This window comes from Telopea speciosissima, chromosome 7 (assembly GCF_018873765.1).
Source record: "Telopea speciosissima isolate NSW1024214 ecotype Mountain lineage chromosome 7, Tspe_v1, whole genome shotgun sequence".
In the NCBI taxonomy this organism is placed as follows: Eukaryota; Viridiplantae; Streptophyta; class Magnoliopsida; order Proteales; family Proteaceae; genus Telopea; species Telopea speciosissima.
In genome coordinates this window covers 39,297,652-39,320,422 of record NC_057922.1, presented here as the reverse complement: position 1 = coordinate 39,320,422, position 22,771 = coordinate 39,297,652, and the positions used below count along the sequence as shown (strand labels likewise).

The following is a 22,771-nucleotide window of genomic DNA, read 5'->3' as shown; positions in this document are numbered from 1 at the left end:
CAATAGAGCTTAGAATTTTTCCAGAGTTAGGATCTTTTATGTGGGTTTCTAAGAGACAGCAAAAGTTTGCTCGAGAGGAGCGAAGCCTAGATCGAACAGCCGCATGCTTGGAGGGGGAATTCAGGCCCCTTACATTCCAAATGAAGCCTTGGATCATTTGGGGAGAGGGGGAAGGGGCAGCAAAGGCTCATTAATAAGCCTGGACATAACCGACCTGGAACGAAATTCACTGCGGTGGCGATGACGATAAGAGCAGCTACGAGGGGAAGTACTGGTTTGCAACTGTGGAGCAATGCGGGAGATGGAAGAGTGAACATTGGAGATGTCGTGTGAAGGAGAAGGGTAAGAAGCCGGGTTAAGAGAGATGGGCGGGTTAGAGACCCGATGACCCGAGGCTAAAGGGGGAGGTGGTTTAAGAGTGGAGGGGTCCAACCCAGGTTTGGGAGTGGCTAAAGTAGTCGTTTCCAGTGGAGAACCAGGAGAACAGCAAGAGTCAAAAGTGGTAGGGCCCACATCTAAAGTAGATAAAGCAGGCAGAGCCAAGGCCAAAGCTGTCGCAGGCGAAACCAGAGGATCAAGACTCACAGACAGAGCCAGAGGAGCGATCAAAAGTGCAGAAGAAGCCAAGGAGCTGGTTCCAAAGGAGATAAGCGGCAGCGAAGTATCAGCAGAAGCATCTTCGTCAGTAGAGCCAAGAATGGAAGGGGCTTCAGAAGGGTTCACTGACATCCTCGACCTGCTACGAGGAATGGCACCAAACAGTAGCTTTTCGGGGCACGAGTAAAGGACAGAGTCATCGTCGTCCAAAGCAGAGCTCAGCAGACTGAACCTATTCTGATCAGAGAGAGAAGGTTGCCCAGCAAATTGATTCAATGTCTCATCGACCTTCCGGTGCTGGAACCTGGTTCGAAGCCTTCCCCTTGAAACAGAGTTGGGGAGCCGAGAGGAAACGACTTCACCGGCAGGGGGATCAGGGCCAGAGCTAACATGGGCCGCAGGGGTACAAAGCTGGAATCCATGGCCAAAAGTTTTACAAAACTCACAGTGAGGAGGCTTCAACTCGTAATGGACCTCCTGCTCAAAGGAGAAATTATCACCCTCTTTCACCGTAATAAAGGAAGGCAGAGGGTCACTAAAACCTCGAAGCAGATCCTCGCATAAGCCAGCCTATCTTTCCTCTTAGTTCTCACATCAGAAAAGAGGGGGGTACCCAGGACAGACCCAACGGTACAAAGACCATCAGTGCACCAGTAGTGGAGAGCCAAACCAGGGAGAGTGACCCAGAGAGGGATGGAGGAAGGGTCCACTCGCCGGAGCTGCAGGTGACGGTGCCATTGGCGCAAGAAGATGGGTTTCTTTCCAACTAACCAGGGGCCTCGTTCGAGAGCACGGACCTTGTCTAAATCAGAGGAAAACTTGAAAATGAAAAAGCTATTATCCAAGTGGAAGGTGTCCAATGTACCTTGAGTTCTCCATTGCTTGGAGAGAGAAAGCTTGATAGTATGGAAGGGAGGCCTGGAGCCAAGAAAATGGCCAACAAGACAATTTTCCCAAAGTTTGGCTTTGGAATCAAGGAAGTCAGGGGGGCAAAGAGCCACCTTAGAAGAGCCGACAGAGGCAGGGGCAACGAAATGGAGAGAAAGGCCTTCAGGGTGGGTACCAGCCTCAGGCGCAAGAAGAGAAGACCAGGATGATGCCTGACCAGACGGAGGGAGGAGGAGGAGGAGAAGGGGCAGAAGCAGGAGCCTGCATGGTTCAATCATCAAATGAAGAGAATGACAACCGGAGATTGTTTCTTGTTAACAGGAAAAATTAGGAATTAATGCTTGGATGATTTAATGATCACCCCAAGCCTCTTATTTATAATGAATGAAAGAAAGTGCACAAGACAGAAATACCCCTACTATAGCCGACTCAATTAATAGAGTCGGCTGTACATAAAATAAGCCCTAAAAGGACCAGAATACCCACTGGTGAACAAAATTCAACACTCCCCTTCAAGTTGGAGCGTAGATGTCAAACATGCCCAACTTGATTAAAACAGGATGAAGCAATCTGCCAGCCAGTCCCTTAGTGAAAACATCAGCTAGCTGGTCACCAGACTTCATAAAAGGAACACAAACCAGCCCTTCCAACTTCTCCTTGATAAAATACCTATCAATCTCAATATGCTTAGTACGATCATGTTGTACCGGATTATGAGCAATGTTGATCGCTGCCTTGTTCTCACAATATAGCATCATAGGAAGACGAACAGGAACACCAAGGTCTTGTAGTAAAATCCTGAGCCACAACAACTCACAAATACCTTGTGCCATAGCACGGAATTTAGCTTCAGCACTAGAACGAGCTACCACATTCCGCTTCTTGCTACGCCAAGTGACAAGATTCCCACCTAAAAAGGTACAATACCCAAAGAGACTTTCTGTCGGGAGAACCAACCCAATCCGCATCCGTATAGGCCTCTATCCGCAGGTGATCATGAGGAGACAGATGAATCCCTTTCCCTAGTGACTTCAAGTAACGAAGAATACGACGAACAGCCTCCATATGAGAAGAGTAAGGGTCATGCATAAACTGACTCACAAGACTCGCCACTATAGCAATGTCAGGACGCGTATGCGAAAGATAAATCAACTTCCCCACCAAACGCTGATACCAGCCCTTGTCAACAGGTTCACCCTCCTTCTCCTAGACCCGCATATTAACATCCATAGGTGTATCAGAAGGATGACAACTTAACAATCAAGTCTCAGACATAGTTATCAAGGCGTCGCCATGGCGTCCAAGCTACTTAGTCACCTCGGGTGCCATGGCGGGCGCCTTGCTGCCATGGTGGTGTCGCCTTGATTTTTTACCCTCTAAAACGTCATGGTCGCCTTCCCACCTTGATACATATGGTCTCAGACAATAAATCCAGGGCATACTTCCTTTAAGAGAGAAAGAATCCTTCGAAGATCTGGCAACATAAATCCCAAGAAAGTACCTTAGTTTTCCCAGATCCTTAATTTTGAACACCTGTCCAAGAAAGCTCTTTAGCCGACTAACTTCCGGTTACCACAATGTCATCAACATAGATTATGAGAATGGTGATTTTATCATCAACCCTTTTTATAAACAGAGTATGGTCAGCATTACTCTGCTTAAATAACCCACATAAATCATAGCCTTGTGAAACCTGTCAAACCATGCTCGAGGTGACTACTTCAACACATAAAGTGCATGCTTCAATTTATAAAATTTGCCTTGGATTTTGTCAAATTAAAAACCTGATGGAATATTCATGTATACCTTCTCATCAAGCTCTCCATGGAAGAAGGCATTCTTCACATCCAACTATTGCAGATCCCATCCAAGATTTACAACACAAGACAACAACACTCTTACAGTGTTCAATTTTGCAACTGGTGCAAAGGTCTCCTGATAATCAATCCCATATGTCTGAGTGAACCCCTTTGCCAGAAGTCATGCCTTATATCTATCCACAGTACCATCCACTTTTTGTTTTACCACAAACACCCACTTACATCCAACTGGTCTTTTCCCTGGAGGAAGAACCACAAAATCCCATGTATCATTTTTTTGTAAAGCTTTCATTTCTTCCATCATTGTTGCCTTCCACTTTCCATCTGCCAAAGCGTCCTGCCAATTCTGAGGAATACAAACAGAAGAAAGAGAAGAAACAAATGCACGAAAAAATGGAGAAAGAGAGTTATAAGAGCCAATATGAGATATGGGGTGTTAAGAGCCTTAGTACCTTTGCGAAGAGCAACAGATAACTCAGGAGAAGGGGTCTTACCAGATGGAGAAGTAGGCTCTGGATCCAGGGTTGGCAACTGGATGGGTATTGGTGCTACAGTGCATTGAAGCTACTTGCTTCCAATATAGCTTCGCTGATAGACTGTAAAATTAAAATCACCAATTTTCCTCTAAAACTTACCAATGGTTTTCTAAACTAAAGTAAGCTCCCCTTGAACGAGAACTTCATCAACACCATTATCCATAGTCTCCCCCTGTATAGGATCCCCTAAACCCGAGGTAGAGGGAGGGGCAGGAGCAGGCGAAGTAGACTCAAGCTGGGCATACTGAAGAGGGACCTCAAGAGTCAACACATCTTCACTGAAACTTTTCCCCCAAAGAGATGGTGATGAATAATATGAAAGGGTTTCATGGAAAATAACTTCAGTCAAAAACAGAATATATGATGTGTAACTTCAATTAAACCAGGAGAAGTGATGAAGTAGTGAAACTTGAGGAGCAAGAGATACCACCAAGTAAATACTTTAGATGTCTAGGGTCAACCATTAACAAAGAGGGTGACATAGAGGATGATGTTTCCCACAGAATTAAAGTAGGATGGATGAAGTAGAGAGGTGCATCAGGGGTTTTATGTGACAAACGCATGCCTATTAAGCTTAAGGGGATATTCTACAGGAAAGTTATAAAACCAGCGATAATATATGGGATGGAATGTTGAGCCGTTAAGAAGAGCAATATAGATAAGATGAGTGTAGCGGAGATGAGGATGTTGAGTATGTGCGACAAGATCAGGAGAGATAAAGTAAGGAATGATTATATTAGAACCGAATTTGGAGTTGCACCGAATTTGGAGTTGCACCAATCCAGGACAACCTCCGAGAGAGCTGCTTGAGGTGGTATGGTCATGTCCAACGGAAACCCATGGATGCACCAGTAAGGAGTAACCAGATTCAATTTGAAGGAGCTAAAAGAGGTAGGGGAAGGCCTAAAATGACTAGTGGAGAAGTGGTAAGAAAGGATATGCATGTGGTAGGGCTCAATCCTAGTATGACCATGGATAGAGTTGTTTGGAGGACAAGGACACATGTAGCCGACTCCTTATAGGGGGTGTTCCTAGGATGCTGCTATGATTACTGCTTAGACTTTTTCCTTTAGTAACTTTTTTTTATCTTTTTTTTACTTCCTTTTATTCCTTTTTACTTTTTTATTCCCTTCTACTTCTCTTATTTCTATTATGCCTCTTCAGATCCATGTTGCCAACCCCATTTAGTTGGGATAAGGTTATGGTTGTTGTTGTTGGTTTCATGAAATAACATCCATACTCACCATAGTACGTCTGGTGGGTAGATAGTAACACTCGTATCCTTTTTGGGTTGCAGAGTAACCCAAAAAGATGCAATAAAGCCTACGGGGCTCAAGCTTACCAGGGGATCGAGTATCCCTAGCATAACAGACACAGCCAAATGCCTTAGGGGGAACCACAAAGGAGGAGGAACCATGTAAAACCTTAATGGGGGTACGAGAGTCAAGGACTTAAGTAGGCATCCTATTATTGAGGTAGGCTGCAGTGAGAATAGCATTCCCCCAATATTGGGCTGGAACATGGCTAGCAAACATAAGGGCTCTAGCCACGTCTAATAAGTGGTGGTTTTTCCTTTCTGCCACTCCATTCTGGGTTGGGGTATTGACACAACTTCTCTAGTGTATAATCCCATTGTCAGCTAGGTATTTTTGGAACTGACCTTCCAAATATTCTTTGCCATTGTCACTCCTCAAGATTTTGAGGGTGGCATTGAACTGGGTCTAAACGATTTTATGAAAATGCTGAAAACAGGAGAAAACCTCACTTTTAGTATGCATTATGTACACCCATGCATTCGTAGAGTGACAATCAATAAAGGAGACAAACCAACAATGGCCAAAAAGAGAAGTTTTGGAACTAGGACCCCACACATCAAAGAACAATATGAAAAAGAGCAAGACTTCTATTATTTAAAACTGATAAGTTGAACTAGTCTGTTTGGCAAGAACACAAGCCTCACAAAAGAATCATCCTTATTACATTGCTTAACTAATGTTGGAAATAAATGAGATAAAGTTCCTAAAGGGGGTGATCTAACCGACAATGTCATTGCTGTAATTCAGAGGAGACCGAGGAGTTCTGATATAGTTGAGAAGGTAATGCAGTCGGAGGACGACAACCATCATCAAGTAGGTAAAATCCACAATGTACTCTACCACATCCAATCGTCTTCTCCATTACCAGATCCTAAAAAACATAATGGGACGGAAAAGGTTACTTTGCAATTCAAATCTTTAGTAAGACTACTAATGGAAAGAAGAATAGTAGTAAAGTTAGGAATGTGCAAAACTGAAGATAAAGTAATAGAAGGGGAGCAACTGATGGAGCTCTTTCCAGAAACAGATGAGAGGGAACCATCAGCTACTTTGACTTTTTCTTTGCCAGAAGTAGGAGAATATCTGTGGAATAGGCTGGAGGAGACAGTCATATGATCAATGGAACCGGAGTCTATAATCCATGGACTTGAGACTACTGATGCTCAGTGACCTGCAAACAATATACCTGAACGGGCAATATTGGAACCTGATAAGGCAGAAGAATTGGCAGGAGTCGATGTAGTAGATGCACCAGAAGCCTTTTACATACGATGAAAAGCCTGTAGTTCTTCCTGATAGAGACCAAATTCAGTAGTGGGAGTTGTGGCAACAGATTCAGTGCGATTAGCCTTGTTTTTAGATTCACCACGACCACGTTTAGCCTCAAAATCAGCGGGTTTTCCATGAATTTTCCAGCAGGTAACTTCGGTATGATATGATTTGTGGCAATATTCACATTTCACAATCTCCTTAGCAGAATCAGCAACAACGCGGGAAGACCCATCAGACATGGGAGTTGAACCAGAACCAGTTTGGAGGGGAGATCTCTCAGTAGGGGAATGTAACATAGCAGCTCTGCGGCTTTCTTCAGTGTGAGCCAAGGCATAGGACTGCTCCAGGGTTGGGAAAGGGGACTTGCTAAGCACTTGAACACGAATCTGATCATATTCAACATTCAAACCAGCAAGGAAATCATACACCCGTATTTTGTCCACATGTTTGCGATAGGCAGCAATATCAGAAGCACTAGTAGGGCAATAATCTGCGTAGTGGTCTAGTTCCTATCACAAACTTTGGAGTTCAGCGTAGTACTGGGACTCTGGGAGATAGTAAGATCCTTCTGAGTGATGTCATGAACCTTCTTCATATCTCATACAACTGTGCATCGTTTCCCATCTGGCCATAGGGGCTGCAGTCCATATCTGAGTGGCAATATCCAATAACAAGTATCCCTTGGCAATGTTAGGTTGCACTGAATTTTTCAGGAAGGACATTACCAAGGAGTCATTGGATAACCATCGATCTTGTGCAGTACCAGCCTCAGAAGGCTTTGTTGTAGAACCTGTAATGTGTCCCGTGAGCTCAGGACCAGCAATGGTTAGTTCTGTGGATTGAGACCAAATCAGATAATCGGTTCCATCAAACTTAAAGGTAATGGCAGACATGGGGAGGTAATCATTCTGAGGTTGTCCATCAGGTCCAGAAGATGCTGTACTTGCCTCAGACATGGTTGAAGTAGAGATGAAGCAGAAAACAAAAACCCAAATTGATGCAAAGAGAGAGATTTCACAAAACCTCACCAACCGGCCGTCAGAATGGCCCCAAATTTGGATCGAGTTCTGTTCTAGTATAGTCCAAATAGTCCTAAAAATCCAGCCCTATCTGACCAATATAGGCTGTCAATTGTGGCTGAAACTGGGGTCGATTGCTCCTCTAGGGTAGGCCAAACAATCCTCCAAATATCAGCAAAAGCAGACAACAGGAACCCCTTAATTGATAATGTCAGGGTTTTTTGAAAAACCTGAATTTAGTAATATCGATATAGGTAGAAGGTCTTCAAATTGTTGATGTAGATAGAGGTTTGACCAAGGAATCACTGCTGTTCTTGATATTCTAAGAAGGGAGAATTGATTCTCAATGTTGAAGTCTTCAAATATTGGCAGGTGGTAGAGGCACAACTTCTATCGATCGTGATCAATTAATGCATTAATTCATGAGGTAATGTAGGGCAGCAACTAGATCCATGGATCACCTCATTAGTGTTGCCCATTGAAAAGAAAGAAAGAAAAAAAAAACAAAAAGAAGAAAAGAAGATCGAAGGAAGAAGAGAGGAAGAGCGGGAGGCGATAACAGTAGGGGGTGTTTGTGGGACCCTAATTCAAACCTACTCTGATACCATGTTAACAAGAAAAATTAGGACTTAATGCTTGGATGATTTAATGACCTCCCCAAGCCTCTTATTTATAATGAATGAAAGAAAGTGACAGAAATACCCCTACTATGGCTGACTCTCTAATAGAGTCGCTTGTACATAAAATAAGCCCTAAAAGGACCAGAATACCCCCACAGTTTTCTGGTGAACATAATTCAACATTTCTATTATGTTAAAGGACTGCTCAATCTGGTTTTAGAAACTCCTAATTTTTAGAAATTTCTATTTTCAGATTCCTTGGTTCTCAAGTTTAAATATTTAGGAATGTCTCTAACATGTGAATTGTGTTAAGAATAGAAAGTTGAGGGGTAAGTTAATCTATAAATTAGTGGTCTGATATGCTATGTAATGCAATGATTTGATAATGGAATGAATGAAGGTTTAGTTTTATTTTGAAGTGGAGGTAGTGCCTCTATTTTCTCTCCCTTCTCTCCTCTTTCCTCTCTTTTTCTGCTAGAATCACTATTCATGTTAGTGTTCACAGCCACGAAACAACCCTTTATCTTCTCTTATTCTCTCTCTTAAACCCACCACAGCAGATCTTTCTTTTGATCTGCATTATACAGTTTTAAAGAGAGTGACCGATGGCATGCCTCAGCACCACCATTTTCTCCTAACATCTTCAAGTTTGTTTGTTGCAGTAGATGAATTCGTGAATGTTCATGAAGCATCAGCACAAAAGAAATGATTTCAGTTGGTTGCCATTGGTGAAAGAATTTGTTTTTTAATTTGTAAACAGCCTTGAATTTGAATGCTTGAATGATCAAAATCAATCAACCAGCCCCTTTATTTATAATAATCAGAATTACAACTAATCACAATGAAAGCAGGAATGCCACCCTTGCCTATTCCTATTAGGAATTCCTATTCCAACAAAGAATTCCAAATAGAGATCGGCTGAGGGGGGAAAATACAGAAAAAGAAATAAAACTAAAGGACTAAATTACCCCTATCGGGTAAAGTAGCCTATTTTAACACTCCCCCTCAAGTTGGAGCATAAATATCAACCATGCCCAACTTGACAAGAATAGGATGAAAAACCTTCCCACTTAAGCCTTTAGTAAACACATCAGCGAGCTGGTCAGCAGATTGCACAAAAGGAACACACACCAGCCCTCCTTCCAACTTCTCTTTAATAAAATGTCTGTCAACCTCCACATGCTTGGTACGATCGTGCTGAACAGGGTTGTAAGCAATGCTAATAGCAGCCTTGTTGTCACAATATAACATCATGGGAAGATGAACAGGATTACCAATATCTTGTAATAAACCTTTGAGCCATAACATCTCACAAATACCTTGTGCCATAGCACGAAACTCAGCTTCAACACTAGACCTTGCCACTACGATCTGCTTTTTACTACGCCATGTAACAAGGTTGCCACCAATAAATGAGCAATAGCCAGAAATAGACTTTCTATCAGAGAAACCAGCCCAATCTGCATCAGTATATGCTTCAACACGAAGATGACCATTCGGAGACAAAAGAATTCCTTGTCCCGGTGCTGACTTTAAATACCAAAGGATCAGAATAACAACATCCATGTAAGAGGAATGCGGATCATGCATGAACTGACTGACCATACTTACAGATACTGCTATGTCAGGTCTTGTATGAGACAGATAAATGAGCTTACCAACCAATCTTTGATAGCGACCTTTATCGATCGGTGTTCCCTCCTTTTCTTTAAGTCTGGTAGTAGCATCCATAGGTGTATCAGAAAGATGATACCCTAGCATCCCAGTCTCGGTCAATAAATCTAGGATGTACTTCCTCTGAGAAAGAAATATGCCTTTAGAAGACCAAGCAACTTCTATCCCTAGAAAGTACTTTAGGTTTCCCAGATCCTATATTTCAAATTCTTGCCCAAGGTAAGTCTTCAACTGGGTGATCTCATGATTGTCATTCCCGATTACCGTAATATCATCCACATAAACTATGAGGATGGTTACCTTTTCACCATTCTTCTTGATAAACAAGGTATGATCAACATTGCTCTACTTATAACCCGCAAAGACCATTGCCTTGTGAAATCATCCAAACCAAGCATGGGAGGACTGTTTTAGCCCATATAAAGCACGCTTCAATTTACAAACTTTCCCGCTGGTTTTATCACAAGAGAAACCTGGTGGAATGTCCATATATACTTCCTCGTCAAGCTCTCCATGGAGGAAGGCATTCTTCACATCTAATTGTTGTAATTCCCAGCCCAGATTCACTGCACAAGAAAGTAGCACTCTGACGGTGTTTAGCTTTGCAACTTGTGCAAAAGTCTCCTGATAATCGATCCCATAAGTCTGAGTAAATCCCTTTGCAACCAAACATGCTTTGTATTGATCCACAGTGCCATCTACCTTCTGTTTCACCACAAACACCCACTTACATCCCACTGGTTTCTTTCCTAGAGGAAGAACCACAAGCTCCCATGTATCATTCTTTTTTAAGGCTTGCATTTCTTCCATCATTGCTGCTTTCCAATTTCCATCTATAAAAACTTCCTACCAATTTTGGGGAATACTAACAGAAGAAAGAGAAGAGACAAATGTACGAAAGGATGGAGAAAGGGAGTCATAAGAGACTACATGAGAAATAGGATGCTGGGTACAAGCCCGAATACCTTTACGATGAGCAATAGGTAAATCAGGAGAAGGAGAAGATATGTTACCTGGAGATTGATCTGGTTCCAGGGCCGACAACTGTGGTGGTGCTGGTGCTACAGTGGATGGGAGCTGCTTGTATTTGGAATGCCCCCTGTGATAGGTTTTGAGATTAGAGTCATTAATTTTCTTCTGAAATTCCCTAATGATTTGTTGGACTGGAGTCATCTCCCCCTGAAGGGAATTGTCACCAATAGGATTTTCAGCATCGTCTAAGTTCTCCCCTTGGGGAAAATCCTGTTGGGCACCAACAGAGGGAAGAGGGGTGGAAGCAATAGTCGAGGGGTGGGATCAATAGGTGGATGGACCCGGGTCTGGGTTTGTACCAGAAGGTCAACCATCACATCTTCACTGAAAGTCTCCCCCTGAAGAGGTGTGGATTGATACTAGGAGAGAGTTTCATGAAAGACAACATCCATACTGGTGAAGGTACGACATGTAGGAGGATGGTAACACTTATATCCCTTTTGGGATGGAGAATATCCCAAGAAATACAACGGACCCCACGGGGTTTGAGCTTGCCAAGAGAGCGAGTATCCCGAACATAATAGACATAACCAAAAACTTTAGGTGGGACGACAAAGGAGGAAGAACCCTGCAGTAAAGAAGCAGGGGTGTCAGAGTCATGGACTCGGGTAGGGAGCCTACTGATGAGATAGGCAGCAGTCAGGACAGCATCTCCCAAATATTGGGAAGGGACAGAATGGGCAAACATAAGAGCCTGAGTCACCTCAAGGAGGTGGCGATTTTTCCTTTCAGCCACACCATTTTGAGCTGGGGTATCGACACAACTGGTTTGATGGAGTATACTATGGGCAGCAAGGTAGTGTTGGAACTGACCATCCATGTATTCTTTACCATTGTCACTCCTCAATATCTTGAGAGTGGCATTGTATTGGGTTTGAATCATCTTATGAAAATTTTAAAAACAAAAAAAAACTTCACTTTTGTTATGCATTAAATAGACCCACGTACTCCTAGAATAACAATCAATAAAAGAAACAAACCAACGATGGCCTTTGAGAGCTGGTTTCCTGCTAGGACCCCAAACATCAGAATGAATAAGACCAAAAGGAGAAGTACTTTTACTAGCTATGGAATAAGTAGAACGATGTTGTTTAGCCAAAACACAGGCTTCACAAAAAAAATTCGTTTCTATGACATTCTTTAGCTAATGCTGGAAATAAAAGGATAATGTTCCTAAAGGGGGTGACCTAGTCTGTTATGCCATTGCTGAAGTTCAGAAGAAACTAACGAGCTTTGATGTATAGGAGAAGCCAAAGATGGTGGTGAAGTAGGACTCCCATTATCAAGCAAGTACAATCCACCATGCATCTTACCACATCCAATCATTGCCCCCGTTGCTAGATCCTAAAACATAATGAGAAGGAAAAAAAGTTACTTTGCAATTTAAATCACGGGTAAGACTACTAATGGAAAGTAGTGGTAAATTTAGGAATATATAAAACAGAGGATAAAGGTAAGGAAGGAGTGCAACTGATAGAGCCCTTCCCAAAGATAGAAGAGAGGGATCCATCAGCCACCCGTACTTTATCTTTACTAAATGTAGGAGAGTAACGAGTAAAGAGGCTGGAGGATCCAATCATATGATCAATGGCACCGGAGTCTATGATCCAGGGAGAGGAGACTACCGATGCACAATGACCAGCAAAAGAAATACCTGAGTGGGCTAAATGTGAACCTGGAGGAGTGGAAGAACTGGCAGGTGTTGATGTAGTAGAAGCAGCAGAAGCCTGTAACATACGACGGAAAACCTGAAGTTCATCCTTAGACAGTCCAGTGTTAGTAGGAGGAGCAGGAGTGACAGCCTTAGTATGATTAGCTTTGTTTTTCGATTTTCGAGCAGCACATTTAGCATCAAAGTCGGCTAGTTTGCCATGTATCTTCCAACAAGTGGTCTTAGTGTGCCATAATTTGCCACAATGCTCACATTTAACTGTTGTTTTCTCAGATTTAGAAATGTCAGCAACCGAAGAAGTAGAACCAGCCCCAGTGTGCAAGGCTGATCGATTAGGAAGTGTAGTGTTAAGCATAGTAGTTCTTCGGCGATCTTCACTATTAACCAAAGCATAGGACTGTTCCAGTATAGGGAAAGGATCCTTGCCTAGAATCTGAACCCTAATTGGGTCGTATTCCACATTAAGGCCAGCCAAAAAGTCATAAACCCTAATTTTATCGACATGCTTTCTGCAGGCAGCAATGTCAGTGGCATTAGTGGGTTGATAAATCAGAGTAATGATCAATTTCTTGCCAGCACTTGTGGAGTTTAGCATAGTATTGAGAGATGGATAAATCATTCTGCTTGGTGTCATGGATTTTTTTCCTCAATTCATATACCTGAGCATCATCCCCTACCTATGAATAGTTATCTTTGGCAGCCTTCCATATCTGGGCAGCAGTGTCTAGGAGAAGGTAGTCTGGTGCAATTAAAGGATGCATAGAATGAATAAGATATGACATGACCATGGAGTCAGTAGATAAAAATTTAGTCAAAGCAGCTCCTTCTTCAGCAGGGATGGGAGTAGTGCCTGTAAGGTGTCCTGTGTAGCCACGGCCAGCAATCATAACGTAAGTGGATCTTGACCACATTAGATAATTTGCCCCATCTAGTTTGGTGGGAGAAGGAAGATACTCTGATCGAGAAGATCCATCAGAGTCAGCTGAAGTGATGTCAAACATCATGTAAGTGTAGAAGACACGGGTTTTTAAATTCCCAAAAATTTAGCCGTCAGAAATAGCTCAAACTAGGATCGAATTCCCTGCAGGTGGTAGGGAATAAGCCCTCAAAAAAATAGAAACTTCTGATGATGGAATAAGAAACCCTAAATTTGAAAAAATTTAGGAATAGCTGAATGCAAAGCAATTGCAGGTTTGAATCTGATGTAGTTTGGATTCAAAGCTGCAATCTGAAGTAAGTAAGGTGTAAATCAATAAGGGCAGGGATCAATCTCCAAAAAATAACACAGAAATCCAGCTTGAAAAGGCAGCAGCTCGATCTCCAAGGTTGGAGGAAACCTGCGACAGATTCTGATCACACCCAAGTTTGTATAATCCTCAGTGAGGTGTCATTGAGGGCAGCAGCTAAATCTTCATTAGATCACCTCAAAGTTGCTGCCCTGAATGAGATAGAGAGTCTAAGAGTGGTTGAGAAGAAGGAAACCAGAAGCCGAGAGAGTGTTGGAGAAGAAAAACCAAAAAAATTCGAGGGGGCTGCTCTTTAGATCAAAGGTGCCCCTAATACCATGTAAATAGCCTTGAATTTGAATGCTTGAATGATCAAAATCGATCACCCAGCCCCTTTATTTATAATAATCAGAATTACAACTAATCACAATGAAAGTAGAAATGCCACCCTTGCCTATTCCTATTAGAAATTCCTATTCCAACTAGGAATTCCAAATAGAGATCGGTGAGGGGGAAAAATACAGAAAAAGAAATAAAACTAAAAGAGATAAAACTGATAAAACTAAAGGACTAAATTACCCCTATCGGGTAAAGTAGCCTATTTTAACATTATTTATTGCAAGATGAAAAAATAATTATTAAAAAAATCAGGAGAAAAACTCCGACTCGATGAAAAAGATAAGTCTATCTCTCATATCATTGCTCTATTCTATAACAGAAGTAGAATTACCAAATAAGCGATTTGTTTCCATTATAGAGATAATAGGCCTGGGGATAAAAGGGGCAATTGGTCATGTGCATATGAATATTGAATATTTATTAAATTAAATAAATATAGATCTTTTCGTATCTCAATTAATTGGCTATTGTAAGATTATGAACTAGTGAAAAACCATTCTGATTTTAGTGTCCGATTGCTCCTCAATTCAAGTAACTGCAACAATAACATACTTGTTTATGTTGAAGTGACATAATTTATTGCATCTTAGTTAAAGTAATTATTCAAATCCTTCAAATACAGAGGGAGGGAGGGGGGGGACACAGAGGTGATGGATTTTACCAAAATTACGACCGACGATACAATGCCAGGTAGGTCCGTGCTTCTTATCGAATTCTTTCTTGATGTACTCTGCAATATCCTTCTCCACGTTGTGTTGGCAGCAAGGGCTGGGGTGAGTGTGTGAGTGTGTGACCGTGTGTAGGGGCAGCAAGGGCTGGGGTGAGTGTGTATAGGGGCAGCAAGGGGTGGGGGTGAGTGTGTGGGTTCATAAATACCCCCCCTAAAGATGATTAACAGACTCGGTACACAATGTGTACTTGATTAGCAGAGAGTACAATGTGTACTTGATCAGCAAGGGGTCTGCATTATATGTGCTTGTGATGTCTTTTAAGGAAAAGAGGTCTGCATTATATGTGCTTGAGATTAGGAAGTAAAGGTGAGTGAATAGGGGGTGGGTTTGGGAGTTGGGAAATAGATCATAGATGGGGTCAGAGACTTTACAAAGGAAATAAAAGCAATTCTGTCCTCCACTCTTCTTCACAGAGTTTCTAGGTTATTTAACTTGTAACTCAGTTACAAGATCCAAGAAGCTATATATTAGACTGGGAGCCTGGTCCAAGTTAAGTGATTTTGCAAGTCAAATCCATTTCATGGGTTAGCATGCTTTATCGCCCACACCCTTGCTGTTGAAGGTGGACACCTCCATATTAATCTCTTGTGTATGATTTTATTTCCAAAGGACCCATCTAGTTCAACTTGTATTTCCCCCTCTCTCACTGAGTCACTGCAGCTTGCCCTCTTAAATTTTCAAAGAAGAAAACAAAGGCCCTTATAACCTCAGCAATGTTTGAACAGTCATCACAAAGGCTACAGTTATTTTTGTACAGTTTCATACTATAGCCTTCACAAGAGGACACAAGTCACACAACCAATGCATTTACTGAACCTGTGATAGTGAAAAATCTTTCAAAGGGACCAATGAAGTTAGAGAGAGAGAGAGAGGCCTGAGTTCCTGACTTAACCTTTAATAAGCCTGCTCTAGCACCAGAAAGAGTTAAGAAGGACAGTGAATGAGGTAAGGTATAGACTAGAAGAGAATATCAAATTTGTCTGGCCAGGGTACACAGCATTCAACCCTTGCACTTGTCCCATTATTTTAATTAACTCTTCTTCTCTCTCTCCTTCTTCTACAGTAATACTGAGCATGGAAGTCAAAAGTAGGTGAAATTTTTGAAGTGATTGAACACCAATATATGGTTGACAAGTTTGTGCCCTTTTCCTTGACAATGATCTACTTTATAAGGACTCTTAAAGAGTCATAACAATTCTCCAAAACATTTATATTTGACAAAAGACAACCTTTAAGGGAAAGGAATTTTCTGCAATTGAACAAACTTGGATGATGACTTGACAACATGGACCATGATTATTTGTTGAGGTTCCAAACATGTTAGAGGTAGTCCTAAGCAAGTTCAAGAATGCAGAAGGATGGGTTCCTTGTAGATTCCAAATTGAAGTGGCAAAGAAGAATCAAAATATGTGATAGGGTGGTAATGAAGAAAAGTGGAATTTTATAGTAGTACCAAAAAAAAAATAAAAAAATTCAAAACTATAACTTGTAAACACTTTTTCTTTTTTCTCCCTTTTAGGGCTTGCAGATTACCACGAAGCAAGGGAGAAGAGCTCTAGGGCTGAGTAAGTATAGCTCCTCAATATTTGAATAAAGACCAACTTGTCCTGCCAATGAATCAAACCCTGTTTGCCCTGGTAGTCCTTGGATGTTCTCCAAAGGCTTATGTACCCTCCCTGCAATCACTCTACAGAAACCCAACCTGATGAAGTTCCAACTTTTGGATGGGGTCAGAGACTTTAGAAAGGAAATAAAAGCAATTTTGTCCTCCACTCTTCTTCACAGAGTTTCTAGGTTATTTAACTTGTAACTCAGTTACAAGATCCAAGAAGCTATATTAGACTGGGAGCCTAGTCCAAGTTAATTGATTTTGCAAGTCAAATCCATTTCATGGGTTGGCATGCTCTATCGCCACACCCTTGCTGTTGAAGGTGGACACCTCTATATTAATCTCTTGTGTATGATTTTATTGCCGAAGGACCCATCTAGTTCAACTTGTATTCCCCCTCTCTCTCACTATGGGATTTTATCATATTCCACATGGTATATTGGAAATTGATCTTTGTTATCCTCACCTTCCCCTCTATTATTTTCCTCCCAACTCATAATTTGGGTGGGCAATTTGTCCATCTGATGTTGTGGCACAATAGAGTTTGGAAACCAAAGCCCAAGAGATTGTAATAACGGGTTTAGGAGTTTATATAGTCTAGTTGAATTCTTGTTTCTGCTTTTATATAAAGATATGTACCCCCCAATCGATAGCTTAGTTGGAATACATTATTTTATTTTGAGATTGTGTGGTGTGAATAATTGTCTCCTCTCCCTCTTTCAATCTCTTTTCTCTCTCCTCTTTCTCCATTGTAGCTACTTACTTGCTTCTTATATCTTCCCTTTTACTCTATCTCTCTCCCTTCCATAATTGAATGGTGAAGTTCAAGGGGCTTTGACTTGTTCTCTGTAGTTTGTTTTGGTACCAAATCTATGTCTGAGCAATTGTCTGGTGTTTTGATCTGGCTCTTTGGTTGTTTAATTCTTTGATCAATGCACTTGTGTCTAGCTTTCTATTTGTGATCTCATCGCTGAACTTTTGTCTTGACCATATTATTTCTTCATGTTAGTGGATGACAAGGAGATATGCAAAATGACATTTAATATTAAGGATTTTTTCTTTTTAGCAGTTACACGTGGAAACTATACCTAGGAGTTGGATTGGAAGTTCAAGGGATGCATCTTTCAAGTTGTCTTCACAATATAGACTTGAGGTCATCAAATTTATAGAATATGCATTTTCTAATGCATCCATAGGGGATCAGATCTTATGCCCATGTGTAAAGTGTGTAAATCAACTATGGACTAGGGTTACTCCTTGATAAAGGAACGAGTCTGGCGTTAAACCAAGGGTAGGTAGTCTAACTCTAGGTTGTTTGGATATTAACTAGTTTGGTATTCCAACAAGACTAAGGGCCTACATTCAGAAAGAAACATATACTCTTCTCTCTTTTTCGTGGGTACTGTCATGTCTTTCTCTACTGGCCTTGCCAACAATATCAGCCTAAATCATAACAGGTAAGATACTGAAGAAACATATACTCTTCTATTTCCTCTACTGATTTTTTCTTTTTCTGTTCCTTAATTATTTCTTTCCTACTGCTGTGTAGTGTTGGTTTCTAACAAATGGCTATATCTCAGGTTAACTTCAACAAGAGAAAGAAAAGGAAGCTGGATTGGAGGAGTCTAAGTCAAGCATAAATAAATCTGGGACTATGAGGGTCAATCCTTCCATTTATAAAACAGGCATGGATTCAAAAGCACTGAGACACGCAAGGCTATCCTTGCTGCTGCAGGTGGCAAACTTGCATTCAGCTTGAAATAGAAATCTAAACTTGAGGCAGCCCCGTTAAGTTGGGTGCTGATGAGGATGAAGATGAAGGGGATGCGAAAATGGGTCAAGAGATGGACCGCCAAAGCGGCAGAGTTGGATCAACCAAATGCATCCTGCTCCATTGCCATGTAAAGGGGATGTTGGTAATAACCGCTTGAATACATACCTTTATCTTCTTTGAGTGCATTTTGGTTCTTTCTCCATTGTGCTCTCCCTATTGTGCTTTCTCTCTATTGCAAAAGTAAAGAATTGTTTAGATTCCAAATTTACTAAAGGGCGTACCTAGTGCATGAGGCTCCCGCCATTGCTGGGTTTGGGGATGGTCATAATGTACACAGCCTTACACCCGCTTTGCAGATAGGCTATTTCTGGACTTGAACCCGTGACCACAAGGTTGCAATGGAGCAACCTTATTTACTGTTGGATAAAAAATTCCATTCCTCTGAGCGTCTAACTAGGTTGGCTTTCGTTATCCAATAGACATCCTTCTTTTCATGCATAATGATTGATGTTGCTTCTGTACTAGGTATGTATCCACTAATTATAATGAAATGCATGGGCAAGTCAGCCCTATATGTTTATATTTCTGGAAGCTTCTTCTATAGTAATGAGGTTGTTGTGCTATTTAGCTCTGGATAATAGATTTTATATGTAATATATTTTGCATTCAGATGACCTACTTGCAAGTCCGTCTGAAGTTCAATTTTATCTTCTTGCAAACTTGCATTGAAGCTCTTAGGAGTTCATTCTAGTATACAGTTTTCTGATAATTCTATTAATGTTTTTCGTTTTCCCTTGGTGAGTGATCTTTGCTTATCTCTCATTATTTGCATGCACTGTGTTTGCTCGTGTGTGTTACAAAGTGGTTTTTAATCTCTGCATTATGTTTGTCTCAGTTACAAAATGTTCATGAAACTGTGATTTATTTTAAGAAAATTTTAATGTTGTCAATGCTAGTCAATTTATTAAACAGCAACCCATGTTTGATTCATAGTTATTGGTTGCATGGGAAATCAAGTAAGAAGCAAAGCTTGTCTTTCTAATGGTTAAAACTTTTCCAAGAAGCACCTCCAAGATGGGATCAAGAGAGGCTTTGAAGGGTTTCCTAAGAAATTTATGAAGACTAATCCCGATCCAGGGAAAATCCAGTGGGAGATTAGCCCAATCGTAGGAAATAGTAACTAGGACTAGAATTTTAGAAACTCTAATTACTTCTGCAGAATAGATCTGACGTGCTTGAAACAGTAATCGAACGGTCACTCCAACAGGGAGAAGTCTTCAAATTTTGATCCAATTCTGATAGTTGGATCCTGAGTTATAGAACTACCGTCACTGGGAAAGTTTAAACACTGAAGTTTGCTTGAATGATAGAACAGTGATAGAAAGATAAAACAGTTTAGGAATCCACATAACAGGCTATGAGCCCACCAAAGCCTACAAAGAGAATCCACTATTCCACTAAGAAATCGACATCAGTCTTCACTTGGAAACCACCAAGTAACACCACAATCCACAGGCATAAGTACTGATTCCATAGAGCCAAAATTTTGAGAAACTGAAACCTTTATTTCATTAATTTGTGTGCCTGAAGGGCTGGCTATATATAGATATATATATAGAGTGTGTGTGTGTGTGTAGACTCTTAAGTCTTAAAATATGACTCCTAACATGACTAAAAATTTCCTAAACCAACTAGTAATAAAATAGCTACTTAATTGACTAATAAAAGACTTAACAACTCCTATAAATTAAATCCCGAATTCCTAAGTCCTACCCTTATTTTAGTTCCTTAAAGTGGCTATTACATTGACAACCCATTGAAACAAAAGCCCAATGTATAGGTACCCAACCCAAGGCATATTTCCACCAACATAATGCCATCTTTTCTCATATATCTACATCAGGAGACATGAATATATATTTTCATTTCCTGCTATTATCTTATTTAGGTTGTGGTCTGCTGTGGGGTGGAGTGCTTTAGGAAGGTGTCAGAACGATTGTTCAGGTGGTTGTAACTTGGGATGTGTTTGGTTTTCATGGAAGTGGAGTGATTCTTGTGAAAGCGCATGGGTAAAAACTGAGGTAAAATGTTCAGTGGTTAGTATGCAAGTACCTCTTTATAGACTGGTGAGATGAAAAAGTAGGAAGGGGGGCTTTCTGCTTTGCATGAACCCCTCTGCCTGCCACTCAGCTAAACAAAACCTCAGTGGCTATGGCTAGTCCTGACTCCAAGCTTGATGATCGTAGACATCTATATTAGAATATAAGGGGCATATGATACATAGTTTTTATAATTTTGGGCTATTTTATGTTAGCACAAGAATGTTTACCCTCATTATATTTTTTTTCGCATTGAGACTACCTTTTCACCTTGGAAAGTGTTTTCGTCAATCCAGGTGGGAATTTATGCCTTCTCTGTTCATAAAGTGATGAATGGTGAAAACAGAACATTCTTGAACATTTCTTGTCTCATGAATGCAGCTTATGTCTTAAGTCTCTATCGACCTTGGTGGAAAGAGATGTTGAATGAAAGAATTGGAAAATGTGGCACACCCTGCTACAAGAGTAATTTGCATTCCCCTGTTCATGCTCTTGGTATTAATCAGTTCTTTAAGTGACATGCAGCACCACCTTCCCCAAGCGATCCTGGAGTGAAGAAAGTTGCAGACAAATTAGCAAGTTTTGTAGCCAAAAATGGAAGGCAGTTTGAGCACATTATCTTGAATGCTACAAGATAATTCTTCTATTGCTACTCTAATCATCTACCTTACTTGTATTTTTAAATGGTCATTGTGTAAAATCTCCTTGTTGTTTGTATTGGAAATTGTGCTTGAACTTACTGTATTTGTGCTTGTCACTATATGCCGCATGGTTCTATAACTTCATCTAGCAATTTTATCCATGATAAACTTAGAGAGAATCGTTTGAGATGGTATGGCCATGTCCAACAGAGGCCTTCCGGGGCTCCAGTCCGGAGGGGAGCGACATGATCTTGATTGAGGGAACCAAAAGAACTAGAGGTAGGCCTAAGATAACCTTAGGAGAAGTGGTGAAGAAAGACATGCTTAGCTTAGGCCTTGCCTCGAGTATGACCTCTAATAGAGCTGATTGGAGATCAAAGATCCATGCGGTCAGTTGGTCTTTGTTGTGTGTTGTCGTTGTTTGTATCCACCCCTCTTCGAGACCTAGTGCAGAGTGTTGGGAAGTTAAGAAGTGGTACGTAGTTAAGAAGGGTTGATACCTTAGAGATTTGTGTCGATGTTGTTTGCACCCCCCCTCTCCTTTTTTACTTCTTTTTACCTTTTTTTCTCTTATAGGATCCATGTAGCCGACCCTATTAAGTTGGGATAATGCTTGGATGTTGTTGTTGTTCCTTTTGCAATTATTGCGTCTTCAGTACCATCTTTAATTGCTTTTGATTTCTAAAGAGTCACTGTTGAAGGAAATGCCTTGCTGAGGACTTGATTCTTCTGTTACTTGTGGTTAACTGGTCATTTCCAAATAGATGTGAAAGTGAACAAAATGCTTAATTTTACGAAGTTTAAGAGTCCTGTATATTACAGGTGCATTTGGAAAAGAGCTTAGCAATATCCACAGTAGTAGTTGTAGAAATTAGTTGAATACATAAAGCAGTTGGGCTATGATGCCCTCAAGATGGGTAGTTAATGGCTCTGATTACATCATATGTTTGTTCAAAACTGGCTTCTTCTGTGTTTCTTCTTTCCTTTTTCTTCTCTTTTTTTTTTTTAGTTGGAATGGTTGAGGTGGGATATTCAGCTTGCTTATGAAAGCAAAGTTAATCCTTGATCCTTCTATTTGTAAGTAGTCGGATACTTGGGAGTGGTTTTTGTCATTGGTGCAGAGTTAGTTGGAATGTTGGCAGCCAAACTTGTCTTGGATGGAAATGGATCGATTTTGAAGTGGATATGCTAATATCTGGAATTAGCATATCCAATATTTGAATTTGTCTTGTATCTGATGTATATTTACGTCAAGTATACGGATTTGATTCTGGATATTCAAATCCTAATGTGCTACTCTCTGTTTTCTTGTTTGCGAATATAAGTTGTTTGGTAGAAATATATGAAGTAATGAAGGCTAGCGTGACAGAATAAGAGACAGATGAATCTGAGTGCACTTGGGAGCAGCACCAGCAAGTCAAAAGATGATGGAAGCCAGAAGGTCAATTGGATGCTTTTGTTAGTGAACAAAGACAACTTATGGTAACTTTAAATAATTGATATAGCTAAAGTTGGTAATGGTAGGTGTACAAGGGAAGAGCTGGAAAAGAATTGGGTTGACTTGTGAGGAAACATTAGTAATTATGAGTTAACTTGAGATATAGAATGGAAAAGTGGAATTGCAAGACATTGTCTTGCTAAGAGCTTACATTCAAAATTATGTCATCTTCCAAGTTCAATTGGATAAGCCATCATATATTGGATTTTACTATTTTCATATTTTGATTCATCCTAGCTGTCTTATGTAGTTACATTGAATAAGCTATCATTGGATCTTTTACTGTTTTTCATCTTTTGATTCATCCTTGCTGTCCTATGGTAGGTACATTGGATAAGGTATCATTGG

At 40.7% G+C, this 22,771-nt stretch overlaps 1 long non-coding RNA gene across 1 annotated transcript; it reads left to right on the top strand.

The window, feature by feature from the left end:
* Positions 1 to 18,005: 18,005 nt before the first annotated feature.
* LOC122669882 lies at positions 18,006 to 20,873 on the top strand. Its single transcript, XR_006334091.1, has 2 exons — positions 18,006 to 18,327; positions 20,810 to 20,873. It is a non-coding gene; the product is annotated as an uncharacterized LOC122669882 (long non-coding RNA).
* The last annotated feature ends 1,898 nt before the right edge of the window (positions 20,874 to 22,771 follow it).